This window comes from Bubalus bubalis, chromosome 4, assembly GCF_019923935.1.
Source record: "Bubalus bubalis isolate 160015118507 breed Murrah chromosome 4, NDDB_SH_1, whole genome shotgun sequence".
NCBI classification, from domain to species: domain Eukaryota; kingdom Metazoa; phylum Chordata; class Mammalia; order Artiodactyla; family Bovidae; genus Bubalus; species Bubalus bubalis.
The window spans coordinates 31,732,994-31,741,670 of record NC_059160.1 but is presented as its reverse complement, the minus strand read 5'-3'; positions in this window follow the sequence as shown (position 1 = coordinate 31,741,670).

Sequence of the window (8,677 nt, the reverse complement as noted above, 5' to 3'; positions counted from 1 at the left end):
AAATAGGAAAAGGAGTACGTCAAGACTGTATATTGTCACCCTGCTTATTTAACTTATACACAGAGTACATCATGAGGAATGCATGGCTGGATTAAGCACAAGCTGGAATCAAGATCACCGGGAGAAATATCAATAACCTCAGATATGCAGACAACACCACCCTTATGCTTATGGCAGAAAGTGAAGAAGGACTAAAGAGCCTCTTGATGAAAGTGAAAGAATAGAGTGAAAAAGTTGGCTTAAAGCTCAACATTCAGAAAACTAAGATCATGGTATCCGGTCCCATCACTTCATGGGAAATAGATGGGGAAACAGTGGAAACAGTGGCTGACTTTATTTTCCTGGGCTCCAAAATCACTGCAGATGGAGATTGCAGCCATAAAATTAAAAGATGCTTACTCCTTGGAAGGAAAATTATGACCAACCTAGACAGCTTATTAAAGAGCAGAGACAGTACTTTGCCAACAAAGGTCTGTCTAGTCAAGGCTATGGTTTTTCCAGTAGTCATGTATGGATGTGAAAGTTGGACAATAAAGAAAGCTGAGCACAGAAGAATTGATGCTTTTGAACTGTGGTGTTGGAGAAGACTCTTGAGAGTCCCTGGAACTGCAAGGAGATCCAACCAGTCCATCCTAAAGGAGATCAGTCCTAGGTGTTCATTGGAAGGACTGATGTTACAGCTGAAGCTCCAATACTTTGGCCACCTGATGCGAAGAGCTGACTCATTGGAAAAGACCCTCATGCTGGGAAAGATTGAGGACAGGAGGAGAAGGGGACAACAGAGGATGAGATGGTTGGATGGCATCACTGACTCAATGGACATGGGTTTGGGTGGACTCCGGGAGTTGGTGATGGACAGGGAGGCCTGGCATGCTGCAGTTCATGGGATTGCAGAGTCAGACACGACGGCACTGAACTGAACATTTGCAATTATAGAATGAGAAGGGATCGTAGAGGTAGTCTATTATATAAGCCCCTCAATTCATAGTCAAACTAACTTGAGAGTGTCAAATGATTAAAATAAATGCCACCTAGCTAATTAGTAACAAAGTTGAATCTAGAATCCAGAAGTCACAATTGCTAAATCATTTCATCACTCACCATCATCATCATTATCACCATCAATGTTTAGGGGCCCTACATGAACCAGGTACTTCTGTAAAGATGCTACTAATATACTATCTCACTTAATCTTCACAATGTTATGAGGTGATACTATTCTAATGAGGAAGGTAGGGCACATAGAAATTGACTAAATTGGACAAAATGATCATTTGGGTTTTTCCTAACTTTTTGACCGACCCAATAATTATAATAAAAGCCCTTAAACATATCTCTTTTTCCAGCTTCTTTAATTCCCCAAACCTGAACATATCAGCATAGATAGTGGGCTAAAAATAAAACTTCTTCCATTGGGAAACAGGCTCTCTCCTCCTGACTTCTAGATCTGGACTGGGTAGTCAGCAACTTGCCTCATTTTCTCCTGTAGAACTGGGACTAAAGTGATATTGGATGACTTCTAAGGAAGCCCTTGAGAGGTGCTGTGGCTTTCAATTTCACCTTGCTGCTCTGGGATTGCCATGTTAAGAAGCCTAGTTAATCTCTTTGAAGCTGCAAGATTACAGAAAGAGAAAGACCTAGGCAACAGCCAGCATGTGAGTAAAACTAGCTTGGATCATTCAGTCATTCTAGCCACCAGGTGGTTGCAACCACAAGAGTGAGCCCAAGAGAGACCAGAAGCACAACCGTGCTGTGCTCTGCGCTAGCTGCTGACCCAAAGAACTGTGAGAAATTAAATGGTGGCTGTTTTAAGCAAATACAGTTTGAAGTAGTTCATAATATAGCAATGGACAAGTGGTACAGTATATGATATTATCATTCGATTAGTGTTAGCGTGGCGTTTCTTTTCCATCTCATTACTTTCAGTTTTTCTGAGTCATATTTTAAGTGGGGGCTTCCTTGTAGCTCAGTTGGTAAAGAATTTGCCCACGGTGCAGGAGTCCACCTACAATGCAGGAGACCCGGATACAATTCCTGGGTTGGGAAGATACCCTGGAGAAGGAAATGGCAACCCACTCCAGTATTCTTGCCTGGGAAATCCCATGGACAGAGGAGCTTGGAGGGCTATAGTCTATGGGGTCGCAAGTGTTGGACATGGCTTAGCCCCTAAAAACCACATATTTAAACTATGTTTGTGGTAGACAGCATAAAGTTAGGTCTAGTTTTCTTTAATCCAGTCTGAAAGTCTCTGTCTTTTAACTAGCATGTGTGCTCAGTCATGGCCGACTCTTTGCAACCACATGGACTGTAACCTGCCAGGCCCCTTTGTCCACAGGATTCCCAGGCAAGAATACTGGAGTGGGTTGCCATTTTCTCCTCCAGAACTACTTCGTAGACCACTCATATTTAAAGTGATTATTGATATAGTTGGATTAAAATATATCATCTTTGTAACTGTATTCTCTTCATTACATTTGTTCATTGTTATCCCACCCATCTTTTTCTGATTTTCATGAGTTTGAGAATTTTGATTGATTCTATTTTATTTCCCCTTGATCTCAGTATTTAAAAAGCACATTTTCAGTTGTTACCCTAGGAGTTATAATATATATTTTAAAATAATCTAAGTCCACCTTCAAATAATACTATACTGCTCCACTTTATGAGTATATTCTCAAGTCAGCCTTCCTATCCCTTGTGATAATGCTGTCAGTCATTTAATTTATTCATATGTCATAATCACCCCAGAAAGATTAACCAGACAGAAAATCAATAAGGAAAGAGCAGACCTGAATAACACTGTAGACTAAATGGACCTAACAAAATATAGAATATTCCACCCAAGACCACCAAAATACACATTCTTCTCAAGCACACATGGAACATTCTCTAGCAGAGATCATATGTTGGGTCACAAAGCAAGCCTTAACAAATTTAAGAATGTTGAAATCATGTCAATTTTTTCTGTCCACAGTGGTATAAAACTAGAAGTTAATAGCAGGAGGAAAATGGGAAAAGTCACACATATGTGGAAATTAACACACCCCTGGACATAAAAAATATGTCAAGACAAATGAAAATGGAAACACAACTTACTGAAACTTATGGAACATAGCAAAAGCAGCTCTAAGAGGTAATTTTATAGTGATAAACATATATATTAAGAGAAAGATCTCAAACAACCTAATGTCAAAGAATTAGAAAAAGATCAAACTAAGCCCTAAGTTAACAGAAAGAAGGAAATAATAAAGATTAAAACAGAAATAAATGAAACAGAGACTAGAAAGACAGCAGGAAAAATATCAGTGAAACTAAGAGTTGATTTTTAAAAAAATAAGCAAAACTGGAAAACTTTAGACTAACCAAGAAAAAAAGAGAGTACTCAAATAAAATTATAAATGAAAGAGGAGGCATTACAACTGACACCACAAAAATATAAAGGACTGTAAGAAGCTGCTAAGAAAAGTCAGAGTCCAATCGATAGAATAGCCTAGAAGTGGATAAATTCCTAGAAACATATATCTTACCAAGATTGGACTCTAAAGCAGCAGCTGGTAAAGAAAGTAGTTTAGCTGCTTCCAGGGAGAAACTGTGAGAAGGCTGCTTTGCCAGCTTCCTCTGCACTGAGTCCTGAGGGAATAGAGTTGGCAAGTGCTCACTTGCCCATTAGCAATTTCTTCCCTGTTTGCTACAGTCTTTGGGTCTGAGGTATGCAAGCCTGATTGGCTCTCTGAGTTGGGTGTTTTGGGGGCTCATTTCTTGGGCGGGACTCTTAAAAGAGGGGGTGCTAAATGTGAAGTCCAAACCTTTCACTCTACAGGAAGAAGCTGGTATTTGGGAGTTTCCTCTTGGTTGTTCGGTACTGTGATGGAGGTGGAGTTTATAGGGAGAGTGTGTCTCGGTCTTTGTGTCTCAGCCTTTCCTACCAGTTTCAGCATGTGTATTTTCCCACTTGTCTGATGTTTAGGAATCAGTCAGCTAGTTTCTGAATTTCTTTTAAAGAAAATTGCTGTACATCTGTTGTGTCTGTGTGGAGTTCAGCAGTATCTTGTGTTACCATATTGGTTGATTCCATATCTTATGTGATGAGCTTCCCTGGTGGCTCAGTGATAAAGAATCCACCTGCAATGCAGGAGACACTGGAGATGCAGGTTTGATTACTGTGTTGGGAAGATCCCCTGGAGGAGGAAGTGACAACCCACTCTACTATTCTTGCTTGGAAAATCCCATAGACAGAAGAACCTGCTGAAGGACAGTCCATGGGGTTGCAAAAAGTTGGACAGGACTGAGCATGCACATGCATATCTATGTAATCCACTTTATAAATGTTAACTTGACAAATTCATAACTCATGTCCACAACCTGCCAATGATGAATGAAGAAAATGTTGAATATATATGTGTGTGTGTTTGTGTCACTAAGTTGTGTCTGATTCTTTTTCTACCCTATGGGCTGTCCATGGGATTTTCCAGGCAAGAATACTGGAGTGGGTTGTAATTCCTTCTTCAAGGGATCTTCCTGACCCAGGAATCAAACCCATAGCTCCTACTGTGTCTCTTACAATGCAGGCAGGTTCTTTACCGCTGAGCCACTGGGGAAGTCCTACATAGATATATACAGTGGAATATTATTCAGCCATAAGTAGGAAGAAATCCTGTCATTTGCAACCACATGAATGAAACTTAAGGGCATTATGCTAAGTGAAATACACTCAAGAGAAAAAGACAAATATCACATGATTTCACTTACATGTGGAATCTTAAATAAAATAAAACTAACCAAAAAAGATTAATAGAGAGTGTATTGATGGTTGCCAGGGGCTAGGGAGTAAAGCAAATAGATGATGTTGGTCAAAGGGTCCAAACTTTCAGTTATAAGATATGTAAATTTCTGGGAACTAATATATAACATGCTGACTGTAGTTAGCAATACTGTATTGTATTGAAATTGTATTGTACTGAAACTTGAAAGTTACTAAAAGAGTAAGTCTTAAATGTTCTTACCACACACACATTCATACCCACACACACTCCCCCACACACACACACATACACACATGGGATGCTAACGTATGAGGTAATGGATGTGCTGACTAACATTATTGTGGTAATCATACAATATATACGTATTTCAAGTCATCATGTTGAATACCTTAAACATACACAATGTTATATGTCAAGTATAGCTCAGGTCAAAGCTATGGTTTTTCTGGTAGTTGTGTTCAGATGTGAGAGCTGGAGCATAACGAAGGCTGAGCACTGAAAAATTGATGCTTTTGAACTGTGGTGTTGGAGAAGACTCTTGAGAATCCCTTGGACAGCAAGGAGAGCAAACCAGTCCATCCTAAAGGAGATCAGTCCTGAATATTCATTGGAAGGACTGATGCTGTAACTGAAGCTCCAATAATTTGGTCACCTGATATGAAGCGCCGACTCATTGGAAAATACCCTGATGCTGGGAAAGATTGAGGCAGGAGGAGAAGGGGATAACAGAGGATGAGATGGTTGGATGGCATCATTGACTCAATGGACATGAGTTTGAGCAAGCTCTGGGAGATGGTGGACAGGGAAGCCTAGCGTGCTGCAGTCCATGGGATCGCAAAGAGTGGGACACAACTGAGTGACTGAACATCAAGGAAATCTCAATAAAGCTGGAAAATCATAAAACATAATAAAATAAACATGTAATTCAGGTGTATAGAGAAAAATAAAATTGGCTAACAGAGAGTTCACCCATTTTTTCCTGAGCTGTTTCAAGCATACTCACCCACTCTCAAAGACATTCTTCATTTCTGTTACTATGTCTGATTTCTAGCATTTCTTTCTGATTCCCTCATCGTTTCCATTTTTCTACTGATATTACCTAGTCGTTTATGTTGTGTACTTTGCCCATTGCAGCCTTTCATATTAATCATAGCTATTTAAATTGCCTGTCTGATAATACTAACAACATCTGTGTCATATCTGAGTCTGTATCTGATGATTGCTTTGTCTCTTCAGATCCTGCTTTTTCTCATCTTTTGGTATGCCTTGTAAAGCTAGATATGTTATTGAATAATAGGTGCTGATACATACAGGTTTTCAGTGCGAAGATTCACGTTAATCTTGCTAGGAGTTGGGCTGTTTCTTGTAGCAAGAAGTACCAGAGACCTCAAATTTATCCAATGTCCTTGTTTTTAGTTTGGGGACTTCCTTTTGTATTGGTCCTCAGAGAACATGTGTGTCTTGTACCTTTTAAAGGTGTAATCCACCGTTATTATGCTTGCAATATGTTGGTGTGTGGCATAGGGTATGAAAGACAGAGAACATTGTAAAATCTTCAAAGTCTTGATCTTTTAGTTGGCTCTTTGGAATATTGGCTCTCTCTCTTGGCTTTCACAAGTGTTTGTCTCTCCTACGAGGTATATAGCTTTCTTCCTCCTGCTTTTACTTTCTTTCTGCCTGCAGCATTCACTATGTTTCCTTGATGTTATCTCCCCTGTTGACTAAGGGAGAGTTTACCCACCTCAAGTGAGACAGAAAAGTTGGAGTGGAGCAAAGTTCCCTTCTCCCTTCACAGTGGCTATCAGGGCCACATGGGGATTCTTCCTGAATCCTCAGACCCGGTCTGTGATTTCCACAGGGAAAGTGTGCCCTACACACTTCCACCCATCATGACTACACTCTCCATGACTACTACCTCACACTGGTTCACACAACCTCCAACAGCTTTCAAAATTAGTAGTTAATTGTTCATTTATGGCATCCAGCAGCTTTTGCTCCAGGCAAACCGCTATCAGGTGTGTATCTCTTCCGATTCTGGATGTTTGTCCTATCTCAGTTCTCTTGAGAGGCCTAAGAAAAGGCATTGATTTGGTTTGGCCAGTTTGTCTTATAAGGAAAGTGAAAGTGTTAGTGGCTCAGTCGTGTCTGACTGGGACCCCATGGGCTATAGCCCGCCAGGCTTCTCTGTCCATGGAATTCTCCAGGCAAGAATAGCCATTTCCTTCTCCAGGGGATCTTCCTGACCCAAGGATGGAACCCAGGTCACTCGCATTGGAGGCAGATTCTTTACCGTCTGAGCCACCAGGGAAGTCCATCTTATAAGGAAGGGGTTGGCAACTTCTAAGTCTTTTAACATGTCAGTGCTGAAATATATTTTCTTGACTAAGATTCCCTACAACCGGGCACATGGAAAGTAGGAGTCACGATGAGGACTGAAGGTCTCCTGGTATTTGGCTTTGGGTAATGGAAATGACGGAGAAGGCAATGGCACCCCACTCCAGTACTCTTGCCTGGAAAATCCCATGGACGGAGGAGCCTGGTGGGCTGCAGTCCATGGGTCGCCAGGAGTCGGACACGACTGAGCGACTTCACTTTCACTTTTCACTTTCATGCATTGGAGAAGGAAATGGCAACCCACTCCAGTGTTCTTGCCTGGAGAATCCCAGGGACAGGGTAGTCTGGTGGGCTGCTGTCAATGGGGTCGCACAGAGTCGGACACGACTGAAGCGACTTAGCAGCAATGGAAATGAAGCGAGGACTCCAGTATAATCTATACTCACACATGGTATTTATGGGAGATATTTTGGCAGGAGTTTTTGTAGGAACGAGTAACTCATTTGGTGAATAGAAAGTAGGGTTTGGGAATAGGCTAATAGAGGCATTGTTGGAGAATTACATAGAATAGCTTGATTGGGGTGGAGGGAATAGGAACCAAAGCTGGAAATATTACGTGTCCAGAGTACATTTGGACCAGGACATGTGTGATCACATTCTGTGGTATCCATTTTGTAAAAGGTAACAGCAAATATATAATCAATCTAGCAATAGTATTAGCTAAACTGAAAGGACACTGGGCTATAAGGTCAAGCTCAAGATTTAGTGTCTGACTAGAAATGGAGAAACTGAGGAAGGCTGTGATGTCCCTGATAAAATGAGGCCTTTGGGAGATGAGGTACAGGTGTCTGGCCTGTAATATGAAGAATTTGAAATGCAACCAGAACTCACAATGGACATTAGACTTTAGAGTCATTAGATTTCGGAGTCATCTGCAAGGAGTCTATAGCTGAAATTTTGAATAGAGGTGTGGTCTTTGGGAAGAACAAGAATAGGGGTAAGAACCTTTGGGAATGTGCAAATTTAAGGGGACTGGAGAAAAGAAGTTGCTGTGGGAAAGCAAGAAAGATGGGAGTAAAGCCAGGACAAAATGTAATGGAAATTAACATAGAAGAGGATCCTTTTTTCTTCTAACTTATGTCTGGCCTATAGGGGCAGTCTTTAAACTGAAGATTCACTCAGCCCTGACAGAAAAAACAACTTCCTATATAGCACAGTATGAGTGGCCTGCTTCTTGCTAGAGTTTTACATGAACTCTTTTTATAGTGGAAATAGATGAAAATGTTCCACAGGAAATGGTTAGTGTTTATTAGGTAAGGGTCCACATTTATGAGCTAATGCCCCATTCTTGGAATCTAACCAGGAAGGAGAGTGATTTGTGGTGGTTGTAAAATTGTAATAACAGCCAAATATAGTATACAAAATCACCATGACCTCAGAGGTAATGGCAAATGATTTACTACAAATCAATATATAACCTTCACAATATGCAAATTTATGCAGACATCTCTGTATGTGTATGCTATATGTATCCATATATGAAGTACAACAGGATGCTCTACAGCTGCTATTTGGTGGCT